Source organism: Leptodactylus fuscus, chromosome 10 (assembly GCF_031893055.1).
Source record: "Leptodactylus fuscus isolate aLepFus1 chromosome 10, aLepFus1.hap2, whole genome shotgun sequence".
NCBI classification, from domain to species: domain Eukaryota; kingdom Metazoa; phylum Chordata; class Amphibia; order Anura; family Leptodactylidae; genus Leptodactylus; species Leptodactylus fuscus.
The window spans coordinates 29,537,782-29,565,580 of record NC_134274.1 but is presented as its reverse complement, the minus strand read 5'-3'; the positions used below and the strand labels follow the sequence as shown (position 1 = coordinate 29,565,580).

Below are 27,799 nucleotides of genomic sequence, written 5' to 3'. Positions count from 1 at the left end.
GTAATTCTACGTATCTATCTGCTAATTGATATCATAAGCAATTATAGAGTGCTGAACAGCTGCAGGACCAGATATGCCTTTGACAATTACATATGAATCCAATACATACATATCTGTCATTATGTACCAATGCAGTCATTTACTTAATAAAGCCATCAGTACCATTTAGGTAAAGGGAGCATTTCCTACCCATAGGCTACCATAGACAGAACAGTAAGCACATTGGACACAGCAGAAACTCTCAATCAGATAACTGCAAACTTTTTCCTTAACTTTCCCAAAGAGGACACACAAAGAAGTAACATACCCTGTACATGGATAGAACATTGTGTATCTGTGACATTCCAGATCAATGTGTCTTACCTTATAGGAGGTTATAGCTGGAAATATTCCATGGATAGCATAATAACCCAGTAGCCATAAATGGTTAATCTGCTAATACAAATGCAGGTATTCAGGGTCTTTCCAATTCAGCCAAAGCTTATCCCTGATAAGTGTGCACCAGCCAGGATGAGATCCCATCCTCAGCAATAGCAGCACCCCTCATCCCCAGCACAGCCTGCAGGAGAGGGCTTCATTATTAAATGCAAGAGTGCACTCACTCAATGCTAGTCTTCTTCCCCGGTACAAGAGGATTAGGTTGCTGAAATCCGATCACGTAAAAGGCATCAACATATGTAAGGAGTGGATGAAGAAGCAGCAGCTTGCAAAAGGCAAAGAATCCCAAAGCTTCCTTTAGATGGCAAGCAGCAAGTGCAATGTGTGCAGGCTGAGATGCATCTTCTCATCTATGGCTCAGGAATGTTGTGGCTGCTGGAGCAGAGCTAGCAGCAGGTAAACAGGCTTGTGTCCTCTCCTCAATGCAATCATTAACTCCACCCTCTGCCATCTGATCTTACTAAACGTGACAATTACTGGAGCTGCTCCTGAGACAGGCACCAGAGTGTGGACACAGGCTGAAGACTCATGTGAGCAGTGTGCCTGCTAGTTACAGGGAGAACCAGCTATATGCTAGTGACTGATACAATGTACAGAGAGCCCTGTGTGTCTGATCACAGGAGGAGGAGGATGCTGGCTACTGGGAATTACTCCATCTAATAAATGGCCCTGCCCTTCATAGGTTTATTCCTTGAAACCCACGCTGCATATAGATGGACAGTATACTGGACATAGGGACAAAGTTCGGATATTGGTGATGTCACTCATGGCTTAAAACTTTACACACTTGTGGATCAGTTATTCTGTGAGTGCAGAAACCTATAATATAGTAGTAGCACGTTTACACTTTTTTCTAAGTTTTTCATGAATTTTTGGGGAGGCTTATAACAAAACTTAGAAGTTTTTTTTGTTTGTCTCTGAATAACTGCATGCAGTTAAGGCTGTGTTTAAATTATGCTTCTTTACCGAATCGCTGTATGCAGTTTTAATTGCAATTACACATTTTACCTGTATGCGCCATTAAACTGAAAACCTTTGATGTACTGGTTATCCTACAGGTGAGATGTGTAGTAACATGTGCTACTTAATACTGCATGTACAAGAAAGCACAGTGTAAACCTGACTTATACATGCAATACATACATTTTTCACCTGTATGTTCATGCCCATTTCATTGAAAACTGGCTTACTGGAAAAGCAGAAACATGCAATGTCTTAAGTAAAAAAAAAAAAAAAAAAGCATTGTGCCTTACACACAAGTCACTCCGGATCCCAAAATCCGCTCCATGCATCTATCCGATTTCCTGGATCAAACTTAGCAGGATAGGCGATTCCTCAGGCAAGCCTGACAGGACCGGAGGGGTAGGGAGTAAGCGCGCACACCAAACTTAGCAGGAGACAGGATTCCTTGCATTATAGTAATCTATGATACTGGGAGTCTTTGCCTGCTCAATGTTTGACTATCCCATATTGTATATAGCGCAGTTGTCTGGAGACAGACCGCTATGGTGCTAGGAGTCCAGGTTCCTGGCTAGGTTCAGACTGGGGAAATCTGGGCTAGGTGCTAATGCAGGGAAGCAAAAAAGCCACGAGACAAAAATATTTGTAGTGTTCCATAGAATCATATTGACTAACATTTGGAGCATAAGAGTGAAAATTGGGTTTTTAAAAGGGCATGCAAACCTAAAAATTTTGTGCAAAAAATACAGTCTAAGGCCCCACGTTGCAGAAACAGCTTTTTTTTGTTGTGTTTTTTTGAGCTAAAGGCAGGAGTGGCTACAAATGGAATGGGAAATCTATAGAAAGCTCTTATACTTCTAACTTTTGCTCAATCTAGTGCTGGCTTTGGCTCAAAAAACTACAAAGAGCTGTGTTTCACAATGAAGGAAAGCGCTGTGTGAACCTTGGCTTGGGCCGCCCTTACATTAGGTTCTGAATTAGGTCTTCTGGTAGAATTTTGGAATCAAAGCTATGTGTGGCTCACAAAAGGACAGAAAATACTAAAGATGTCTCCAAGAAGTTGTAAATTGCTTGCTTGTTCTGGAGATTGCTGATCATGGATCCAGCAATGTCATATGACTCTACGCAGCATTCTGCCCCTAGGCCGCTCCTCACCTGGCAGCATAGGTAATCAATTCATTACCTGTGTTATGGGGGCTGGGCTTACTATGGTTCTGTAGACAGCAAACCCCCATAGCACTGCTGATTAATTGTCTGTGAGATTATGGAAGTAAGAATAAGCGGAATGTCATTTCAGATCCTATGATCTGGCGTCCATCATCAGCGATCCCCAGACCAGGTAGGCAAATGTGTGGGTTCCTCTACATGAGCTTGCACCCTGCGGTCCTGGATTTATACATCTATATAACTTCCCAGTCTGAACCTACTCAGATGAGTCTCCTTGCATCATATGGATCTATGGGTCTGGGAGTTCCTGACTTTGACTTCACTGTCCCATGCTGTATATAAGTAGAGCTATAAGGAGGCAAGAATCCCAAGACTGTAGATAAGATTGATGCTAGGTTCAGACCAGGATTAATCCAGTCCAGATTTCTCTGTGTGCTTGGGGCTTAAGGATCAAACCTGCATCAGAAAACCTAGTGCAGAAACTAATTGTGTAATTCACACAGCCACACAAGTCTCTGCCATAAACTCAGCCTGTGTGTGTATTGTCTTTACCAAACTGAATATCACGCAATGAGATGGACTTCTAGTATTATATGTAACTAGTCTGCCTATGGTTTGTATTTCACAGACTGCAGCAGCAGCAGCAGCCCATGTCAAGCAGGTCTTGAACTGAAGCATGGTGGATTACAATGCGCCATATTTCTTAAGACACAAGTTATAAATCTTGGGCTGTCCTTACTTTAGAAACCGAAATCTATGCCTGATGTTAGCATACTACAACTCTGCACTCCATGTCAATTTATGCAGCAAATTCTATAGGGATTTTTATCCCCTTTCAAATGTTACTGTGATCTCTAAGAATATAGTATGGGTATTAGTACAGATATAAGAATATGAATAATTGTATCCTTATTTTGCATCTATAATGAAGCATATTTTTAATGCTAGTGAGAATGAGGCTTGATAATGTGTAACATGGCTCAGGGGTGAACACAGTCAGCAGGGGCTTTGAGCAAGAATAGTATAAAAATAAATTGTCATCGCCTTTATTACTGTGATTCAATGTATGAATGTATCAACTGTCATAGATGACAATGAGGGAGTATTCAGACTCTGATAAAAACTCCATCAAAAGTCACATAGAGGTTTGAGCTATTTCTGAATGGTTGCAGTTTTTACAAATGAAAAATGTTAAGACTGGAGAGACACAATCGTGTTGTTTTTTTGTTTTTTTTTTCACTTGCGCCTTCTTCTGTCTTGCTAATAGGTATGCCTAATGTATTGAATAGGCGTCCTTGTGCTAGAAATCTTGTACAAAATTCACCACATGGAGTTGTCATTTCAGTGCTGTCTGACATGTTGGGCTTTTTTTTACAATAACCATGTACTGAAGGGCATTTATGCTTATTTTGCACCTTTTTAAGGGAATATTCACACTAAGTATACGCTTAGCTGCTTCACTCGTATCACATTGAAACCAATAGGGAAAAAAGCAGCCCATTCATTTCAATGGGGAGCGCACGTATGTCGGCTCCCATTGAAATGAATGGAATCTGCTTTGTACGCGCTGATTCTGAACGTGTTTTAACATTCAGAATCAGTCAGCGTATACCCAGTGTGAATGCACCCTAAAAGATGGATTCATGTTGTAAACCTGTCAAAAAAGAGTGACTCAAAATAAACCTTTTGTGATCTTATATTCTGATGCAATTTTTACTGCATCCCAAATACACCATGTGATCACAATCTTGCAGCATATTTTTGCAGCTTTGCTACAACTTGTGCTGCTTCTTTATAATTGGAAGACAAACCTCAACAGTTCTGTCTGGAATACAAAAACTGGTGCAAATTAACATGATAAAATGGTGGAAATAGAGTAATTCCGTGTTAGACTAAGGCCCCATGTAGTGAGCCATAGCAAAAAGAAAAATCCGCTGTGGAAATGCATTGTGGTTTTTTCCTCAGCAGTTTTCACAGAAAGTCCGCAGAAGAAAAGTCTTTGGCTGGGGCCCCTAGTGACTTAAGTGATGCGGGAAAAATACCGGCGTTTTACAATCAGGGCAAAGTGGATGGGATTCTAGTGATTCCCATGCCCACTTTGTGGGAAAAAATTGTGGCCATGTCACGAAAATGTGTGGTCTTTGAAATCGCAGCAGCTCAATTATACCTACGATAACGCTGGCAGTTTCCCCTTAGGTATAATTGTAACAGAAAGTTAGCAGAGGAAAACTCTGCAAACTTTCTGTCTAAAGTGCTGTGGAAAGAACTGAGATGGATACCTATATGGAAAATGCCAGTGTTTCTGAAATCACAGCATTCCCGCTGCAGATTTGTTTTTCTGCAATGTATGTATGGGATTAGCCAGAATCCTATCCACTTTGCAGGTAGTGTAAAATGCAGCATTTTCACAATGTGGGGCCCCAGCCTTATTATGCATTGGGTTGATCAGGTTTTAACCATGTAAAAACTACATTGGAAAAATGCATGTGGTTTTTAATTTGCAGGCGATTACATGGTCACCTGTAAAATGAGAAGGCAAAAAAAAGCACCAAGAGTTCCATCAAACCTGTATGAAGTGTACCTTGCATAGTAACACGTGTTAGTCATTACTAGAGATGAGCGAGTACGCTCCATAGAAATGAATGGATGCACCTGGTACTTCCTCTTTGACGGCGGCCGGCCGCTTAACCCCCCGCGTTCCGGCTACGTCCATTCATTTCTATATGAGCGTGTTGTTCGGATTGGCTGATCCGAACACTACTCGCTCATCTCTATTCATCACTGCAACTGATAACTGATTGTAGTTCTCCAGTAAATCACTTTACAATTTTTACCCCCCCCCCCCCCCATGCATGTGGCTCCAGGTTGTGTGTTTAAACTTTTTTCTAAACCACATGTAATGAGGCATTTCACGTATATACTTACAACCGATAAACTGAAAACCTCATGTTTACTGCCATAGAAGAAGGGTGCTACTCATAGCTGCAATTAAAACCTGCATGCGTTTCTGCACTAAAAAAAAAAGCACAGTGTAAACTCAGCCTAACAAGGATTCTCCCCCCCCCCCCCCATAATTCAGAACTGAAATGTAAAATGTAATTTATGATTCTTCATTACAACACTAAATATCGCTTCAGCTGTTTGTGATAATTACAAGGGCTCAGGCAGGTGTCTCCGTCTGTACTTTCACATTAGCATGGTAAATTCCCTAATAACTCAATAGAGCGCACACAGTAATGTTCTTCCTGTACTGTAATGTTGGTAATATTTTGCTGTGTAATATGATTCCGAAAGAACTTGATACAGCCAAGATTTTTTTTTCTCCCCTTTGCTGTAAAAGTGTTTTATTAGAAGACAGCAGACTTGAAACTTGCAAGCATTCTACTGCCCTCTATGTGCAGCTCTCGGCACTACATGCATGCTGTATGGCTCGAGGCTCGAGCAATTAGTAAGTTTTGCTCTCATAGTAAATGCCTGGAATGTCTCTGCAGAATCATCACAGCAATTACTAGCAGGTGCTATAGCCTAAAAAGCAAAATGATGTATCGTTAATCAACACTGGTACGTTCTAATGTGCAGCGCTCAATCACACTTGTGTACTCTATCCATGTTCTCCTTCATCTCTATTATATTCTAAGTTGTAGGCAGCGTCTGCTTGCTAAAATCCATTTACAAGGTTCTTTGACAAGAAAATTATTTCTTTCTACAATCCAGTAGCACAAACGATGAACCTGGTTCAATCTATTGGAGGAAACCACAAACAAATTGTAGCTGCCAGGCGAACAGATAGGAATGAAAGGGATATATTTTTCTTTCTCCGGAGGCACAAAGTCAGTTAATTACGCCGTGCTTAAGATAAACCACGATAAGTAAAGACAACAGGGAAACATGCCACCTGACAAATTAAAAGTTTTCCTTACTTTCTTAGATTTTCTGTTTGGCTGGGTTCACATGATGCATTTCTGTTGCAGCTGTGTTACTTTTTTGTTTGTTTTTCTTTTCTATTCCCAATGAAAGCATCTTATTTTTTGTTACTGGCTAGGACATTTTTACTATGCTTTTCAGTTGTAAGGCAGATGACCGTGGTGTAAGTCAGTGTGCTATCCATGAATTTCACGAATAGCACACTGACCCATTCTTTTCTATTGGCCAATACACATGATCGTGAATTTGAAGTTCCTGTGTGCGGACCGACACATAGAACAGGTACGATTTTGCAGCCCGTGCTTCCATGACTCCTATTCATTTAATGCAGGATCCATGGAAGCATGGAGTGTGCACAGACAACACACAGGGACATCCCCGTGTGCAGCCCATGGTTTTAATTCACAGCACGCCGGTTCCAGCACGGTCGTCTGCAACCAGCCTAACCCCTCACTCACATCTATGTTTGGTAATCCGTTCGGGAATCCGCATGGGGCTCCCCCGAACGGACTACCAAATGCATTTGCAAGCGCTGTGCAGTAAAAGTACACAGACCCCATAGACTATAATGGGGTCTGTGTGTTTGCCGCACGTTCTCCACCCTGAACATGCAGAGGATTGTGAAGTACTTTATTCTCCACATGTTCCCTGCGGAGATCTTGCAGCAAGCTTACGGACCCCATTATAGTCTATAGGGATCTGTGTGCTTTTACTGCACAGCGCTTGCAATTGCATTTGTTATTCCGTTCGGGGCGATCCCCATGCAGACTCCCTGAATGGATTACCAAACACAGGTGTGAAAGGAGGGGTAAGGGTGAAATAAGGGGTCTGTCAGTATTTCAGCAAATGCTTTCACAAAGAGGACCTTTCACCAACTAAAACTAATTAGGCTCTGTAATGTCAGATGGGCTGTCTACTCCAATCCAGGACCACCCACCCAGGGGCGAACCTGCCCCTTTCGCCGCCCGAGGCGAACTACAGAAAGCCGCCCCCCCCCCCCCCCCCCAGGGGCCACACGGTGGCTCAGTGGTTAGTACTGCAGCCTTGCAGCGCTGGAGTCAGTCCTGGTGTTCAAATCCCGCCATGGGCAAAAAAAACCATCTGCAAGGAGTTTGTATGTTTTCCCCGTATTTGCATGGATTTCCATCCCATATTCCAAAAAAAGACATACTGACAGGGAAAAATGTACATTGTGAGCTCTATGTGGGGCTCACAATCTACATTAAAGAAAAAAAAAAAAAAAAGCCCCCACCCCCACCCCCGCCGGGAGGAGGGGGCGGAGCGGAGGGGGCGTGGCGATGTACGGGGGCGGGGCTTAGCACCGTTCGCCGGCAGAGAGTAGGCACGGAGACGAGCGTGAGACGAGCGTGAGGGGAGGCTGCTGGAGCAGCGCTGTTCCAGTGGCCTCCCCAAACCACCGCTCGGTGCTAAGCCAGTCCAGGAAAGCTTGTCCTGGACTGGCTTAGGTAACCAAAAATGCCGCCCTCCCTGAGGCCCTGGCATAGCGCCGCCTGAAGCGCTCGCTTCAGGTCGCCTCATGGGAGGTGCGGCACTGCACCCACCTCTCAGTAGAGATCCTACATAGTGTTTTGGATTGCAATTAACATCAATATTTGCTCAGAAATGGAAGGCGCTAGAGACACCAGAATGAGTAGAGGAGTTTCTATTAAGGGATGCAAAGAGTAAGAGTTGGACTTAGTAGAGGTGGTGAAAAATCCTCCTCTGTTGCAAAAATGTTGCGTTTTACATTACCTGCAAAGTAGACTAACTGCATCCACACAATGCAGAAAAAATCTGCAGCAGAAAAGCTGTGTTTTTGAACATCACTGCATGTCAATCTAACTATGGAAATGCTGTTGTTTTCCTTATAAGTGTAATAAGTATTAAGTTTTCCTTATAGGTATAATAGGTACAGAAAGTCTACAGAGGAAAGTGTTGCAGGAAAAAAAGGGTTTCCGCTGCTTTTTTTTTTTTTTGCTGCAGAGAGGCGTGTTAAAGTAGTCTAAGCAGGAGATTATGAGGGCATGGACTAGCATTTTTATAGTTTCAGGGGTGAGGAACGTGAAAATTTGATGAATGTTCTTGAGTTGGAGGCAAGGGAGGGCTTGAGGGCTTGGATGTGTGATTTAAAGTCAAAAGTTATCCCAAGGCAACAGGCCTGTGGGACTGGGGTAAATGTGGTATTATTCATTTTGATAGATAGGCCATATGAGATGGGGGAAAAGACGATACAGTCCGTTTTCTCAATGTTGAGTTTGATAAAGTGAGAGGAGAGGAAGGAGGCTATGTTTGCTAAACATTCTGGAAACCTGGGCAACTGAGCAGTAATGTCTGGTTCAGAAAGATATATTTGTGTGTCAATTGGCAAAGCAATTGTATTGAAAGTTGTGGGATTCTGTAAGTTGGTGGAGGGTGTAGATGGAGGGCATACTGGAGTCCCAGGACAGAGCTTTGGTGGACATATACAGAAAAAGTGCACGGTCAGGAGGTGGGGTGTGAGTGGAAGATGCTGAATTAGCGGTCGGTCAGATATGAAGAGATCCAGAAGAGGGTTGATGGAAGTTGGTGGTGAGTGGTCTATTGTGTCAAAGGAGGAGAACTAGAGTAGTGCTTGTAACTTTGACTAGGGAGGTTTCTGTGGAGTGACTGAGTCCATAACCTTATTGCCGTCTGTCAAAGAGTAAGTTGGAAAAGAGGAGAATATTTCAAAGTGGATGAGTTGTTTATGGGGTTTTGAGGCATACAGGAGTAGTGAGGGTGATAGTTGGCTAGACAGTAGTCATGTGACAGTAGCCATGTTTAAAGGCAGAATGGAAGATACCTCTGTTTGAAGACGTGCGTGCATTCCACTAATTTATGATACTTAAAAGGTTTGCTCAGGAATGTCGAGGAGGAAATTTGGTGCAGAAATTGTTATAACAGTTGAAAAACTCTTGCTTTTAAGTCTTTTGCCACCCTGGCTTTTCATGATCTGGTGACCCTATTGGTCTTTGTTTACTTTTTCTATATCATTGAGGATCTGGACTGCCACATGAATACTGCAGCCAATCTTTAGTAATAGTGCTAGCAGACATGGCACAAAATCAGTAAGGTTAAGGAATGACTGCATGGTTGCTTAGTGGTAAGCACTGCAGCCTTGCAGCACTGGAATTCTGGGTTCAAATCCTGCCAAGGATTACATCTGAAAGGGGTGTTATAGAAATGTGATGTCTCTTTAATTTCTAGCTTTCTTTTCTCAAAATTATAGAAATGCAGCTCACAGGAGGAGCCTACAGTTCTTGATAAGGATTTACTGAGAACTAGGGCAGACAAGACAGCAGACAACTTGGGGTCAACTTGATTGTTTGTCTATAACAGTCTGTAACTTTGTCCATCAGTTCGGAGGCTGAGTACTTTAAAATCAAATGCAGCACTTTTTTTTCTATCCAGAACTGGCAATGTTTTCCTAAGTGTTCTCATACTATGGCTCTTTACCAAGGCCAGACTAGGATGTCTAGGGCCCACCAGTAAAATTAATTCTGGGAGACCACTATATACCTACACACAAATATGACTTGACACCTGCTTGCAAATTCCTAGTATGTCAACAGCATAAACTTTATATCTCAGTACTAGCTTTCTGCCTAGCCCTTGCCTCTGATTATCTCTGTCCTGGGGTTTTGTTAGTAGCCTTAAGCTAGGGCCCTCTTATCTCTGTGAGCCACAGATATGTGTCCTCTAAGCAACTGGTGCCAGGCAGCAGAAAGACTCTGCAAGATGATTTGTGATTGGGGCTCCTGCAAAGTGAATGAAAAGATGGGGCACATGGAAGAAGGATACTGGTTGGCTTGACTCTGCACCTAGATGTCAGGTCAGCCACCAAATGTGTATATAAAAATAAGCTAGGTAGTTTCTTACATAATCTACTTTGTATATTCTGGCTTCACTGTGGTTATTTATGAAGTAGGTACACCTCCTTGTTACATGCTCTGCACTTGTTGGTTTAGATGTGTGCTTTGCCCTGAACTTGCCCTGTGCTTTTTATGCTGCCCATGTACTGGAGTGCATTTGTGCCTATTGTTGTCTCTTTATAAAAAGGTGCAAGTCATAAATACATCATAAGAAAATATGTCCATTTAGGTCCCCCTCCCTTTCCCCTACAAAAAGCAAGTGGCGAGGGCAGCATAATATCTGGAAAAATAAGGGGAACATGCTTCATAAATAAAGTGTAGGGCAAAAAAGACCACAAAAAGGGGCAATTTACGCCAAAAAAGAGATGCAAGTAGCTTAATAGATGTCTCAATGAGTGTATTGTGCCATATCAGGGTGAACAGGGGCCTACAAGGGATGTTAACTATTCATTTGTGAGCCTGTATGAGCCTGCTCTGCAAAACCGTCATATCGTGTAGTGCCAGGGATGAAACTTTAGGGAGTGCAGTCTCACCAGGGTCCAGGAGCCCATAAGCACTGGCATCAGTATTCAGATTGTAGCTTCCATCTGACTCATAAGCCAAGGAGACACGTAGATTACCCTAACCACACCAAGGTGGATTCAACTTCTCAGCACCCGTAACCATAACTATCAAGAATTCGCTGCAGGGATGAGGTAGGGGACCCCGACAAAAGATTGCACCGGGGCCCACAAGACTCTAGTTACACCACTGTCTAGTGCCATAACAAGGCACTGATAAAAATGTATGGTGTACTGTAGTCTGAATTCAGCTGACACAGAGGTACATAGAACCCCCTAGAACCATTTCTGTACTAAGATGTTTTATGGTCTCTATGTATACCGCTCTACTACTGTATGTGTAAGCCTTTAGGGCAACCATGATAAAGGATTGTACATATTGTCTGTTCGTTATACTTTTGCAGATAAATGGAGATGAAGTCAATGTTTCTATAGACAATGTTAATATAATATAGGATTAAGTGAAGAAGCAAAAGAAATGTGTTTTGCCAAAGCCGCTTCTTGAACAGAGAAAGTAGACTGAATTTCGCTTCTATTTCCCTTATCCACAATGCTTTATCTACTTTCTTAAATCATTCCTCTGCTCGATTTTTATATCATTCTGTGGAAATGTGTATGCTTTGCTTGATGATTAAAACATATGGCCTAGTAACAGTTACAGAGAAACTAAAGTGAAAAATCAATGGATGCGGGGAACAGTGCAAAAAGATGCACAACATGAACGTATCAAGGTCATGGGAAGGTGGCAGCTATTTAACAGCTAAGAATAATTTTTATAAATGACTTTAGCCAAATCGTATGCATGCATTTGTGTGAAATATAAATATATATACACACAAATGTAGCAGAGCTAACCCAAACTTCTGCAATTGGTTAAAAATGCTCCATAAACCAGCATTAAAGAGCGCTATACTGTCAAAGGGGGCATTTCTTACTGCCCCTTCCCTCTCCTTCTGACCGTACTCGTCCATACACTAGTATTGGGGGGACATTCCTCACCGCTCAGTGTCATGGCTGGGCGTTAAGGAATGCCCCCTCTAGCAATATAGCGCTATGGACAGTACTGTTAGGAGGGGCGTTCCCAGTTAGACTGTCAGGAATGCTCTTCTGATGGTGAAGAGCTACCGGTAATTGCACCGATGTCTCTTCCCCCGGGGCACATAACGGGAAAGTCGATTGTGCTGAATTTGGTGCGCTGTCGGTTTTCTAGCGGTATATAAAACCATATGTTGCCGAGGAAATTAAAGGTTCTCTTTAAGTTATGTCAAAAGCTGGGTCCCCTCATTGCAAAAAAGCAGCGTTTTGGCTGCGTAGGAAATGCAGCAGCAGAAAAATGTTGCATTTGACAGTACCTGCAAAGTGGATGGGATTCTGACTAATCCCATTCACACGTGTTCTTTTTTTTCTTTACATTTTGCTACGTGGGGTCTTAGCCTATAGTGGATATGTAAATGATTACAGTTGCGGTCTGATTAGACAATGGGTCTTGCCACGAGGGCATAAAAGTGCTTTTCTCTCCAGCGCCCTATAAAAAGGCTCAAAAGGCCCTTAAAGACTACTTTTGGCTAGTATACCTTTTTGAGAGATTGTTGACTGCTAAGCATGTCTCTATGACACAGTCTAAGACACTTTGGTCCAATGACAGAGTTTGAGAGTGGGCACATCATCGGACTGAGAGGAGCAGACTTTTTTTTTTTTTTTTTTTTTCCTGCCATCTAGTTTGGTCTGAACTAGTCATCTAGGTGGTTCTTGCCTATCCTGTCTCTGTGGTTAGTCATAAGTCAAATGAATCCTCTGGTAACGTAGGAATTATCCGGATCAGGATACAAAACTCTGGTCTACATAAATCCCCTTTCCCAGTGAGTATACTGCGGATTTAGGCTAATAAGCATATGAATAAAAATGGGCTCATTCAAAAACTACTGAAGGAATTAACATAAAAAGGTATGTGTGGAATAGCCTTTCTAAAGGCTATGCAAGTATATGTTTAGTTAAAAATGACTTTTCCAAATGATAGAGCCCCGTTAAAACCCATTCATATTTTTTTTGCTTTGAAACAAGTCCTGCATGTCCGACTTTGTGTCTGTGCAGAAAAAAACTATTTCCAGGTGGTGAGGCTGCATACAGACGCCGGTCGTTAGCTATAAAAATTCATTTGCATTTGTGTCCATGTAAAAAAAATGAATGAGTTGTAAAGCTGTACACCGGCAAGCCATCTCCTGTCCAGTTTCCCCGGAGTTTTGGACGTAAACCCCTGGGCAGACAGCGGCGGTAGTATGAACGCCCCTAATCTCTTGCTTCTTCTCTGTCCTGTATCTGTGATGGTTACTGCATAGAAATACCCTTACAGAATTGGCATGTATCTGTCTATTATTAGACTTAGTGTAAATTTCAAGATTTAGATGCTTTGTGATTCTTTGTTATGGGGGCGTTCACACTACTGTTGATGTCCGCTCAGCAGTGTCCGTGGCTATTGTCCGTACAAGATTTTAGCAATGGACACTCCCTGGTCCGTTTGCAATTTCCATTCATTTCAATGGTATTTTATCTTGTGTCCTTTAGTGTCCATTTACAACCATGTTCATTTTTTTTTGAAGCGGACGTTTCTGTCCGTATGAAAAAAACGGACAGCAAGTGTCCGTTATTTTTTTTAACATTGAGGTCTATGGACAATGGACATATAGATATGATAGCCATCAGTTACTGTCTGTGTGCATTATGATAGGTGTCCGTTTTTTTTTTTTTTTAAATGGACACCTTCTGAGCAGACACCAATGGTAGTGTGAACCCTGCCTTATCAAATATAGATGGTGACATGGAAAACTTTTTTTTTAAAGTTTAAAAAAATATTTTTTTTATCATAACACTTGGTTTATCAAAATAGGTCACTTTCATGTGACTCATTGCCTTTAAGGGCAGTACTATAAGGTCGTCATATAGTAGTGATTAGGAGAGATGTTATTTCGTTGGATAGTTCTTATATGTAATTTTTTACTTTAAAAGTGAAGTGTTAAATTGTACTCACTGCGGTTGTAGTGGCATTTATGACCATCATATAATGAAAAGCATATGTTTTCTCTCTTAAACCTATTTTAAAGTAGAAAACTGGAACACAAGATTTGATGACATATAAGAACCACTTGGCTCGAACACTGTATCAATTTTATTAGCCTTTCTAAAACCTTACAACAGACAACTCAAGGTTCATTCCTCAAAGGGCATGCACATGCGAAAATGTAATGGAATCCTTGATGTAGCTAAGGTAATCATCAGCTCAGTCATTTTTTGGGGAAAAAGAGCATTTTAGTTTTAGGCTGAAATAATGCCATTTGAGATGGATTCTTAAAAATATCATGACGTACATTTACCTTTAGTAGTGTGTAAATAGCAAAACTGAGTCTTCAAATTCCTATCAGAGCTACCATTCAGTTTTAAAGCTTCTAGGGGATTATAGGCAGCACTAGTATGGGGAAAAAGCATCGAACAGGTATCTGTAATGTTTAACTTGAATATAAAAAACAGCACTAATATAATAAGTTGCCAGTATCTGCCCCCTTGCCCCCCCCTCCCCAATACATGGGTTGTACCTCAGCTCCATTAAAGAGGACCTTTCATGGTTTGGGGCTCAGGCAGTTCTATATACTACTGGAAAACCGACAGTGCGCTGAATTCAGCGCACTGTTGGCTTTCCCGATCTGTGCCCCGGTGAAGAGCTTTCGGTCCAGGTACCATAGTTCTTTACAGTCAGAAAGGCATTCCTGAGATACAGGAGGTGATATGTGCCGTCAGCTACCCGTACTTTCGACTTACACCCGAAACAATTTTTCTGTTTCTGCTGTCTGGGGACTATAAGCCCGGCAAAGACAGACTGGTCACACACTTGCTTGCAGCCTCGAAGTCGCTTATTCCTTTATTATGGATGAATCAGGTGGCTCCCCCCCCCCCCCCCCGCTCTAGATGCGGATCGATAAGGTTAACCAGTTGGCATGATTTGATGAGCTGATGTGTTGGTCTACTCGATCTCATGATCGCTATGTTAAGACATGGACTCCCTGGATCTTATATAAGCATTGAGACTGCTGATATTCGGATTGTGAAGTATACCTGTAATGGCTTTGCATGCCTCTTGAGTTTCTTCCCTGATATGTCCTCCTTCCTCTTCTTTACCTTCTTTATCTCCTAAGGAACCCTTTCTCTCCGGCTTTAGCTCTCCCCCCTTCTTTTTTTTTTCTTTTTCTTTCTTTTTGCCTCTTTAACGATCTCTTTGGCTTCTCCCCCTCTTACTCTTTTTCTTTCTCTGGATACTCCTCACCCTCATTTGGTCTCGTATGCATTCACAGCTTCGTACTCCAGAAGACCGTGAATTGTAGTTGTGTATAAGTAGTGGCGTTTCGCTCTCATGACCTCCATCGTTACTTTGACCTTCCACGCTACTATTGCTTAAACACTTCTTTTTCCTCTTGTTATTATATGCTAGTTTTGAAGATACTTCTAACATGTTATTATCTGCTGTTCCCTGTTTTGTTCTATTACAAATGTTGAGAAAATCAAATAAACTTTTGATTCAAAAAAAAAAAAAAAAAAAAAAGGCATTCCTGACCATCTGTCAAGAATGTCTTTCTTCACAGTAGCGCCTATTGCGCTGTACAGTGTGAGCGGGGAGGAACACCCCCTCCCTCTGCTCACAGTGCTCATCCATAGATGAGTATTATCAGGAGGGGAGGGGGCGTTCCTCCCCGCTCACACTGTACAGCGCGATAGGAACTGCTGTGGAGAAGGACTTCTTGACAGACTGTCAGGGACACCCTTCTGACTTTACGGTACCAGGACCGTAATCGGGGCACAGATCGGGAAAGCTGACAGTGCGCTGAATTCAGCGCACTGTCGGCTTTCCAGCAGCATATAGAACTGCCTGTGCCCCAAACCATGAAAGGTCCTCTTTAATTTTAAGCTTTAATATCTCACTCAGCCCAAGGTAAAGATTGGTGCTGTTTTTAGTATAAAAAGATCAGGGAAACCCTTTTTTCTTTATATCTTCTACGTAGCGTAAAAACAGTCTAAGGGTGAATTCACACTGAGTAAACGCTAGCTTATTCTGAACGTAAAACACGTTCAAAATAAGCGGCGTCTAAAGCAGCTCCATTCATTTCTATGGGAGCGGGGATACGAGCGCTCCCCATAGAAATGAATGGGCTGCTTCTTTCACTCCGTGCAGTCCCATTGAAGTGAATGGGGAGTGCCGGCGTATACGGCAAGCTCTGCTCATGCCGGAGCGTACACGCCGGCACTCCCCAATCACTTCAATGGGACTGCACGGAGTGAAAGAAGCAGCCCATTCATTTCTATGGGGAGCGCTCGTATCCCCGCTCCCATAGAAATGAATGGAGCTGCTTTAGACGCCGCTTATTCTGAACGTGTTTTACGTTCAGAATAAGCTAGCGTTTACTCAGTGTGAATGCACCCTAAGGGTAAGTTCACGGCATGTGTGACTTCTCTGTGTGACTTCTCTGTGTGACTTCTCTGTGTGACTTCTCTGTGTGACTTCTCTGTGTGACTTCTCTGTGTGACTTCTCTGTGTGACTAGCCGACGAGATGCCGATGCAGTGCAGTGCAGTGCCGATGCATCGGCATCCCGCTCCTGATTGGGCCTGAATGAATGGACCTAATCAGGAGTTAGCCTCGCTACATGAATACCTTGGCTGAGTCAGCCGCGGAAAGATAGGGCATGTCATTTCTTTTTCCTGCTTGCTGAAAAAAAATCACTAGTGGGGAAAAAAAAGCCAGTGGCTGCCATTGAAGTGAATTGGAGCCATTTTTGCAGGCTGATTTTGAGGCGGATTCCGCGTCAAAATCTGCCTGCAAAAAAATTCCGTGTGAACAGAGCCTAATTTATAATGCAAAAATGCTTCATATTTATCTTCAGTTATCCTTTTTTTTTTTTTTTTTTTTTTTTTTTAAGATATCAGATGGAAGATGACAAACAAGTTCATTTGCTAAATTAACGTTCAAAGTGTACATAAACGTATAAAAATTTTAATTATATTAGAACTGCTCTTCTTTCAATTCAAATTAGAAAAATAGTCAAAAACTATACTACATTATATTCATTATAATGAAAAGCTTTGAGAAGCTGACTGCTGGGAAGTAGTGTGCCATGTAACCAAAAACCATGACATAGAGTATCAATCACCGGAAAACTTGAGCCTCATTTGCATATTATCATTTAATATCTTTTTCATGGTAATGCTGAATCACCTGAACTATCTAAAACTGAGATGGTTATCAGGATAATGTCCCTACAATGCACTGGTTTGGCTGCTTCACTATTGGCTGTTGGCGACGGACTCCCTTTTATTTTATGTAGTTATAGTTGGGACATTTACAAGTTTTTCTTTTATAATAGAAAAAAGGAAGAATTGGGAAAAGAAGCGTCTCCTTTAGTACTTACTGTAACAAACTTTATGGTGTGACATATAGAGGGTGTCCAAGCCCAAATTTTAATGGGTTTGATTTTTATTCATTTTAATGTCTTTGTTTCTCTCGCAAGGACAGAATATTAGAGATTCCTTGATTCCTTTTTGCATGGACACAAAATCCTGCATGTATGACTGTGTTTGTGCAAAAAAAAAAAAAAAAACTGTTTCCAGGCGGAGAGGCTGCAAACGGACACCAACAGTTACCTTTAAAAACCATTCCAATGAATTGGTTTTAAAGCTGAGTGCCGGCAAGCCGTTCCACTTTCTGGGGCGGACAGTGGCGGTAGTGTGAATGCTCCCTAACCAGTCTATTGGTTTTCCATGATCATAAAATAAGGAAGGGCTAGAAAATCAAAATGCATTCATATTTGTCTGCATTATCCCTTTAGTTCATTCGCTAGGCTGACAGTCACAAATACTACAACAAACCCATTTGCAGATGACTTGGCACTAAGGGCTATTTCATATGTGATGATTTTTGGCACTACAGGTTATTTCTTATGGCATGGAAACCTTAGGAATTCTCATTCAGGAGACCTTATAATATACATGAGATCTTATAATACATGGTCCATGCAGAAGAACTATACTGATGGAGAAACCCTCAGATCACTCCAGTTTGATTTTGCCTGAGCTCATCTATGGTGCTGTAAAAGTTAAAGGGGTTGTCCAGGCACAGAAAAACATGCTGCTTTGTTTCACAAAATGCTCCACACCTATCTATAATTTGTGTGTTATTGTAATTTAGCTCCATTGAAGTAAATGGTACTGAGCTGCAATACCCTACACGACCTGTAGGCAGCTACGGAACTGTTCCGGGATACGTAGAGTATGCAATCATATTGAAGCTACTGACCTCTTCTGGCTAAACAAAAAGCATGATCTGAAGGTCAGATCTGGAATAAATGTTACCAACTCATATATGTTTATCTAGGAACATGTTTGGAGTGCAATGTGCATATAAAACATCTCAGATGTAAATAGAAATGCCGGTCGTCCACCTGAGGATTCCAAGTGTTTTCTGCAAAGCCATCAGGGAGATCTTTTCTTTTTAAAATTCATAGACTTTTATTGCAGGACAATGATTGAGGGATATACCCCCCAAAAAATACCAAAAGCGCTCTCCCTTCAGTAAAGATGAGTTCTGGTATGCTGATGAATCAGAATAAAAAGGAATTTATTTATGATGACGCGTTTCGGGGTTCTCTGGTACCTCACACGTACCACCCCTTCATCAGATCTAATTAAGAATACAAACATAACACACATAAAAAGTAAAATTAAAATTAATCATACAAACAATGAATAGCATGTTTCATATAAAAATTCATATTTTTGCATAAAAGATTAATAAAAATCACATGGTACAAATAGGGGTGAACCATAGCTTGTTGCTATAATCCATAGTATTCCCCCATTTTCATTCAATGTACCTAGAAAGTGTATTTACAATGATAGAGACAAGTTTGCACATAAACTTTTATTGGTTAACCTATTCAGCAGGGTAGGAGACCATAAAAAAATTAGTTGTAAGCCAAGGGGCTTTTTGGATTTTATCTTCTAAATATTGGACAGCTAGAAAGTTTGAGTAAGAGATTAAATTTTAATAGTTATGATGTTGCTTTTCCATAGAATGTTTGTTTGTTTTTCAAGCTTTTTTTTTTTTTAAATATGTATTTTAATGTTTTTGCATATATTACTAATGTTACGCCTGGTTCACATCTGTGTTCGGTAATCAGTTCAGAGAGTCTGCATGAGGACCCCCCAAATGGAATACCAAATGCTTTGGTAAGCGTTGAGCAGTGAAAGCACATGGACCCCATATACTATATAATCACTTGATAGTGATGTTTGAGGGTGCTAAGGAGTTTAATCCACCTTAATGTAGTTGGGGTTATCTGTGGGTCTCCTTGGCTCATGGGCCAGATGGAATCTCAATACTGATGCCAGTGCGTATGGACCCGCTAAGGCTCGTTGGCCCTGGTGCGACTTCACCCTCTACACCCCTTCAAGTTACGCCCCCTGGTTCTCACCCTTTATGATCTAAACCTTGCATCAGTGACCACAAAATGGGGTGTACCTCCATGGGGAGAAGTTTGCAAGCTTGGTGAGTTGAATGTTCTTCTTTTACAAGTGTGTTGTCTTGTACAGTTTTTGCAATTTGTAAATTTGTTTTCCTTGACATCCAAGGCTGTATATTATAGAAAACATAGAAGTTCCATGGAACTTACTTTTCTGAATGCTTCCCTAATAACCAGCTTAACTATTGTTGCTTTTTTATTTTTGAATTTGATGGAAACCTAGCTATATACATATCAGCTATTGCCTAAAGCTTTCACCTATCTGTCTAGTGGGTAATGTTTGCTTTGTTTCTACATTTACTCCCAGTCTTGCAGATATCACAGCATTTATAGGAAAGATCAAAACCCTGCTTCTTCTTACCTTGGAGTCAATATAATGAGTCATCAACACTTGAACTTAAAGTCTATGTGTGAAAGTCACTTCACACACTGAACTCCTTGACATCTTGTTAGTGTCTGATGAATAGAAAGACCTAGCCGAAAAGGCTCACAAATATCCACTCACTGCTGTCTCATCTGGGAATGCCCCAAGGATCACTGTCAGAAATACTAGCAGTAATGTCCAATATGATCCTGCAAGGATGTACCTGCTGCTAATTTGGTAATATTTAGCCCTTGGAGAACATGGTGTGAACCTGGTGCCTGAAAACCATCATGTATCATTAGTATAATAAGTGTCTCTCCGATCCTCCCTGAGGCAGTGTCAGCCCTCGGAAAATGCCATGGTCAAAATATAAAAACAGAGGCTTGTAACAAAATATCAGATACACAATTTTCTCAAAACATTGCATAGAGTTTATTTAAATTGCACAGAGAAAAATGAAAATGTTAAATGAATTCGGTGAATAAAACTGTTATCAAGATTTTCATACGCTGTGTTATACACTATGTATTGATCTTGATGTATTATGTGTGTGTGATGGGGGGGGGGTTGCACTTTTAAGCTAACTTTTACAGATTTTGAGACTGTGTTCAATAATAGCAGCAAATACATATGGGTTATTACTTATATTTCAATTACTTTTGTAAAGTCACTATGGAAATTCTGAATATGAAACTTGATTTGAGACTACTACCCCAAATTTTGTGGATGGATATCCTTATAAAAAAAAAAAAAAAAAAAAAAACTTTTGTGGGTTGTATCTTTGAAGAGATGTTATTTTGGAGAGGTTTCACCAATTGTGTGCCTTACTTGGGCCTCCATGCACCAGAAACTCAAACCTATCCCATGTTGGAGCCAGAGTACATTTGAGCTATAATGTATTCCAGTTTCTAATGTAAATGATACTAAACCTGCAGGGCCGTGCCACTTCCTCCAAATCATTGACATGCCAACTTGAAAATGTGACCCTATTGACCAACTTACTTTACTTTTCTATTCAAATGGCAGAGGAGATTTGTATTTATTTTTTTCAGTACTCATCAATGGCATCATTGTAGATTCCAAACTACGTTTTGAAAATTAGAACCGTTTTCTTGTGGATTTGTTGCTGGCAGCATTTGTGACACTAGCCAGCTCCTAAGCCCTCTCAATTTACTCTGCCTGACATAAATGTAAATGCATGCCAAATGTTCGGAGGAGGTTAAAGACACACTCCCAGAAAACCATAAAGTCTCCTATGGTAATGTGCATCAGGTAAACAGATCTGTCATTAATATTCTTACAGGTGACTTCATTTCTCATTTACCAGCTCTGTTCTGGTCTACCATATGACCTACGTTTTGACTCTCCAAAATGCACAGTATCTACTCTCTAATTTAGTTAGCAAATGAAGGTTGTCAAGGTTCCCACTGCATATTCTCTAGCAGTAACTTACAGAGCAACATATTGTCACAGAGCTATTTTTCATAGATGCTATAATACAGGGGTGCCCAATACGTTGATCGCGATCTACCGGTCGATCGCAATGGGCGTATGGGTCAATTGCGGGATGCAGCCAGGGATCCCCGGTGTCTGTATGTTCACTCTCTGCTTGTCGACTCTCAGCCTGCGCTGTGAACAAGCACTCCAGAAACTTGCAGGCACTTATGGAGGGGACCGGGGTGCTGCTTGTTAACAGCGCAGGCTGAGAGTCATCTACGGACACTGGCAGGCGGGGCTGCCACAGCCCCAGCCGGCCAGTGTCCAGAGATAACTGTCAGCCTGTGCTGTGAACAAGCAGACAGCGGGGATCCCTGGGCGGCCACAGAACGCCGTTGTCTCCTGCTCTCACGCTCAGCCAGCCCCTGCCCACAGACATGCACCGGCCCCGCCCACAGGAACGCCCCGGCCCCACCCGCAAGAAGTGGGTAGATCTTTCGACTTGGTCATATAATAAAGTAGCTCACATGCTGACAAAGTGTGAGCACCCCTGCTATAATGCAAACAATATTGCTAGGGACACATGGCAACACTGGCCTGATTCCATAGCAAATCTGATGGGCAGATGCATCCCTGTTTTGGCCCACTTCACCCCCTCTTCTTAGAAAGTGGCAAGTGAGGTCACAGGAGAAAATAAAGTAGTACGTCATTGACAGGGGCGAACCTGCCCCTTTCGCCGCCCGAGGCGAACTACAGGAAGTCGCCCCCCCCGGCCAGGAGGTGGGGGCGTGGTGGAGGGGGCATGGCAGATGGGGCGTGGCGAAGTGCAGGGGTGGGGCTTAGCGCCGTTCGCCGGCAGAGAGCAGGCACAGAGACGACTTGCTCTCTGCCTGAGCGTGAGAGGAGGCTGCTGGAGCAGCGCTGCTCCAGTGGCCTCCCCAAACCACCGCTCGGTGCTAAGCCAGTCCTGGACAGCTTGTCCTGGACTGGCTTAGGTAACCAAAAATGCCGCCCTCCCTGAGGCCCTGGCATAGCGCCGCCTGAAGCGCTCGCTTCAGGTCGCCTCATGGGAGGTGCGGCGCTGGTCATTGATGCCAATATGGACAATGTGCCAAAAGATGCCACTTCTATGTTAGGTTTTTGTTTCTAGTGTATCTACTAAATGGCTCAGGTTGTTGATATGTTGTATGAAAATATTGGTTGCAAGAGATCAAGAAGTCACATTCTTAAAACTTTTTTTCTCAAATTTTGCTGAAGTGTCATATATACAGCCATAGGGTTTTCTTTTGGTTAATCTGCACAGTGTAGCCAGCATAACAGACATGAATTTGGGTTGGTTTTTAAAGTATGTCACAATTTCATCTTCTATTCATACTTGTCAATATTAGGCAAGTGATTTCAGCTACAATGGCTCAAAAAAATTTGACTCCATGCCTGTTTTTAAAATCCATGCCCCTTATGTTCAAAGCTACACCTCCTATGGGCATCACATCTCTTTTTCATAATGTTGGCACATAATGTACCGGCCATTCCCCCATTTCTAATTTGCACATACATTGCATGAGTTCCATATAAAGAGATTCCAGGTCTGTCAGATGCCAGAGCATGCTACCAGATTTGCTAACTCTTCTGAGAGTATGGGGGGCACCCCTCTTTTTGGAAATTATCCTGAGATTTGGCCAGTATGCTTATATTACAAATAGAAGAATCCAATGCTTAGGTAGTCCTTTTGTTACAAGTCTGTTAGATCTGTATTCAGCCTTTTCTACATTATTTTGACCTCCCATCTAGCTAACAGATGCCGGGTGACAACAAGTAATGGCACCCATTACCGTGTTTATTGAACTTATCGCCTTACTCTTAATGGACTCTGTGTTGTAGATATTTATAGTATCTCTTTTCTCTTTCCTATATTGATCAGTCTATGTAAATATCACATTATTTCTATTAGCTCTGTAATGCTGACATATTTTTCATGCCAGAGAAAAATACAGGGATCTGTTGAGCACCATGCACAACTAAGTAGGTGCTCGTGCGCAGTTACGGTAAAGCAATATTAACATGCTTTAGAGAAACATATGTTACATCTATCAATAAGGATAGAGGCAGATTAGTTAAACCACTTGATCTTTATCTGTCATCAGCATTCTACATTTCCTAGACCATTGTGTGTTTTTTTTGTTTTTTTTTTTTAAACACAAACAAAACTGCGACTCGGCAAATTCTTTTAAATTTTTGCTAAACCTTCCATACAACATCTCAAATTTGATATTGTAGTTATTAAATATATTGTAAGAGCAGTTTCATCACAGCTTCTTGTAGCTACATAAAGTAACATCACTGAAATCCAATAATCGTAGCTTCAAATAAATTATACTCAACCAGGCAAAGTCCTTAAATTGAGCTTGGTTAATAAGTTATTATAAAATATCTTAATTAATAAAAGTACCAAAAGAAATGACACACTGATCGCTGTACACGTGTGGTGTTTACTAGAGCATAGAGAAGTTTTTACAAAGGCCTGCAATCTCTCCATCTGTTCACAGTCAGGGATTAAATTAAATCCCATTGAGCCTCTACAGTCTGAAACCTAGGGAACAGTAGTAATTGGTTGTTAAGATAATTGAGAATATTGTCACTTGACTTTTTTTTTTTTTTGTGAATATTATAAGTGTTAGAAAAAAAATATAAAAAACCAAGCCAGATGAATAGATCGATTTCCATTAACCTATATTGATCCAATTAACTCAGTAGTGCTATACACCACATGGATTGCAGTTCATGTATGCAAAATATGTATTAGAAAGCACTTGTATGTCATTTTTATGTTGAAATGCCTCCCATATGTTTTTCCTAAAGGGGAAAAAAATCTTTGTGTAATTTACAAGCTTTGATGTAAACCATCTCCTATAGTTAATAGTTAATATGTTACTTGGTTACAAAAGTTAATCAAAATCTTTTTATTTATTTATTTTGTGAAACTGGAAATTGATTTATATAATTGCTTTTAATTTATACCTTTGGGGGAAAAACACTATACGTGTGTGTGTGTGTGTGTGTGTGTGTGTGTGTGTATATATATGTATATATATATATATATATATATATATATATATATATATATATATATACACACACACACACACACACACACACACACACACACACACACACACACACACACACACACACACACATATCTATTGTGGGGAAGATGGCTCGGTAGAAGCAGTGGTGCAGACCCAAACGGTCAAGAAAGGGACATAAAATATGCAGAAAACTGGTTTATTTAGAAAACACAGGAAAATAAATAAGACTTGACTACAGGCACAAATTGAGCAAAACAAAATACAACCTTAACTTCAGGCAAAAACAAAATAGAAACCTGCTCGTCTGAGCAACTAACTAAACAAAACTGATAACTATACATGTGGCTTATACCCAGCCACACAAACAAAACAGGAGCAATATTATCTCTCCAGACTCAGGGTTACCAGACAGAACCATAAACCTCCTTTCACCTCATGGAACTGCACACAGTGCAGGATCTGCAGCCTTTTCTTTCCCATTAATGAGCCAAGGATCTACACCAAGGTCGAGGCCTACTCCAGATCGGCCCGAGACTACACATATGTCAGAAAACTGGGGCTGATATATGTGAAGTCCAGCACTCTGCCTGTCACGTTCTCACAACATATGTAGGGATTTACTTGAATGGTGCAGCTCTGGCACACCTTTGCCACATAGTCCTTTTTGCTCTTTCTGCACTTTGCCTGCTGCTTTTCATAAAAGTGGCCAGAACCAGATCTACTCCAGTTCTTGACTGACTTAGTTATCAATTCTGTTGCACAAGGGTGTGCCAGAATTATTAAGATGCTAGAGACACTTAAAAATCCAGATGCATCTCACACCATTGGGGAAATTTTAAAGGGGTTGTCCCGTTAACGACCAATATTAAGAGCCAAATGTTACTATTTGTATAGTGAAAGATTATACAATTTCCAATATACTTTCTGTATCAATGGTTTGCGATATGCTAGATTTCTGCTTTCTGTCATTCATTCTGCTCACTTAGGGTCAGTTCACACGTGAACTGCCCGCGCGGGTTTTGACACGGAGAGAGACGCGGTGAGCCGCGTCTCTCTCTTGTCAAAACCCGCCTGCCCGGACCATAGCGGTCGCGGCTTTCCCCTCCGCTGTCGGCTCAAATGAATGAACCGACATAGGAGGGAGCTGCCGGGGGCGGAAGCCGCTTGGCTGAGCCCGCGCAGCTTCCGCCTGAAGAAAGGGCATGTCCTTTCTTTTCTCCGCTAGCGGCAGCCCGCCGCTAGCGGAAAAAAAGCCCGGTGGTCTACATAGACCACCATTGTAAAGGGGCGGATTTTGAAGCGAAATCTGCTGTCAAAATCCACCCCTTTGTTCACGTGTGAACTAGCCCTTACAGTAGATACAAAGCAGTCCATGGTCATGTGATGGACACACAGGTGCACGGCTGATTACTAGGCAGGTGTCTGATTACTATGCTGTGACTGTGACAAGCTGTGCACCTGAGTGTCCATCACATGATCATAGATCGTATATCACATGACCCTGGACTGATTTGCATCTACTGTAAGTAAGCAGAATGAATGACAGCAGCAAAGATCTTGAAGCTTATGATGAATTGATACATAAAGTATATTGGAAAATTGTATAACTTTCCTTATAAAAGCAATAACTTTTGTCTCAATATTGCTCTACAACTGGACAACCCCTTTAAGTGTCAAGATTAATCTAAAACTGTTGTTATGGTATGTATTTCTAGTACAATACCATGTCAGGTGTCAGGCTACTATACACATTATAATGCTGTAAAGGAGAGCACTCCAGCAATCAAATACATTTTTAATATATCCAGCAGACCCAAAAGTGAATTTGACAAGGACGTATCTACTTTTGGTAGATCAAGGACAAAATATGCCTAAACAATTATTTCATTACATCAACATTCTTGGATTCTTTTATCGGATGAAATCATTGTGACTTCACATAAAACAATAATGAACTTCTCGGGCAAAGACAGTTCAAAAGTGGAAAGAATCCGGCAACATAACAAGTAAGAAGCACATGTGCCTTTGTCTCCCTTCTCATTAAATTAACTCACAATGGAAAGGGATTGTAGCAGCGTCTCAATTTCCATTCCAGATCAGTTAGTACTGTGTATTTATTACTTGCTTTATACTCCTATGCAATGTAGTTATTAGTTGTGATGTATATAGATTTAACACATTTTTGCATGTGGTATAAATATCAAAGGCAAAAGCTTCTGCAATAATTATGGTCGATGGCTAGGAAGAAATCATTTCCTATACTAATTATACAACAAGATCAGCATAATCCTCTAATTCTTTCATTTGGCAAGTCTAGTAGAAAGCCACTTTATACGACATACATAAAATAACAGCGTAGAAAATCTGTATTATAAAGAAAATACAATAGCTCATTTGCTTAGATCACGTTTCAAAACAGGTAGTTCCATTGCAAATGCCAGTGTGCTATCAATTATTGTGTTTCCGCATATGGCACGGTTTGGATCAAAGAGTTCGTAAGTTGCTAAAAAATATATCAGCATTCCTTGGAAGTCTCATAATTTTATTTATCTAACCTGAATAAATTTCCCCAAAGACCCATCGGCATTCGTCTTGAAGTGTCACTTTTGGGAAGATCTCTGTGTATACTTCATCTTGAGTAATCAGGGGTGAATTTTTGGCTACCCATCAGCTCTGTACAATGCAGGGAAGCTTGGACAACAAATTGCCTTTCTCGTTCTCTCCACAACCAAATCCCAAAGAAGATTATAGATGTAGATGCCAGACTCCGTCCTAAAGCCTACACGCTGGCAGATGTTCAGATTCTGCGTCCATGTACTTTCTAAATTATAAATTGGAAGAGTAGTTAACTACAGTACGTATGTATATGACTTGAAAATGTATTATAGTCATTTACAGGAACATTCTTATTGATTTCTTGTGGATTTGTATGAAAATACTTTTCATTATTGTTTTGCTGCGTGCAAACCTTTGAGCTCACTACACACAATGCAGACAGTCCTTTCTTTTCTTTCTACTTTATTATTGATGGCTAAAGTATAGAATCCATTGTATATTGATCACACTGCATGAATAACCAGATCTATATAGATCTATCATATTACTATAATGTCATGTAGTGTACAACACTGGTGTCTAGAGAATTAAAGGCAACCTTTTACGTTGAGAATGTAGTCCTTTCTGCATGTTGCATTTTATATCTAGCATGTTCTAACAGAAGCAGCTGATCAGATTTAGCTTAAAGGTGTTTTCCAGGCAATTTTTTTTAAAAGTCTGTTAGTGCTATTAATGGGTTAATAAATGAACCCACATACATTTAGCAGTGTTATGCGTGATTTCTGGGAGCTCCTGGTATCTTCTGCATTTGTTTACTTGGTTCAGCTTACTGCTATGTAACTTCCACACTAATCCCT

General features: G+C 41.1%; 1 protein-coding gene across 3 annotated transcripts in view; it reads right to left on the bottom strand.

Moving 5' to 3' along the window:
- Positions 1 to 27,103, bottom strand: part of PCDH15 (protocadherin related 15) — a 1,015,846-nt gene extending 988,743 nt beyond the window's left edge. Inside the window, exon 1 of one of the 3 annotated variants that reach the window (XM_075257479.1) lies at positions 26,942 to 27,103. The gene's annotated coding sequence lies outside the window, so the exon portion shown is untranslated. Of the gene's footprint in view, positions 1 to 363; positions 1,177 to 26,941 lie in introns of those variants that run through there. The other 2 variants (XM_075257481.1, XM_075257480.1) reach the window with 2 other exon arrangements.
- Between the last annotated feature and the right edge of the window lie 696 nt (positions 27,104 to 27,799).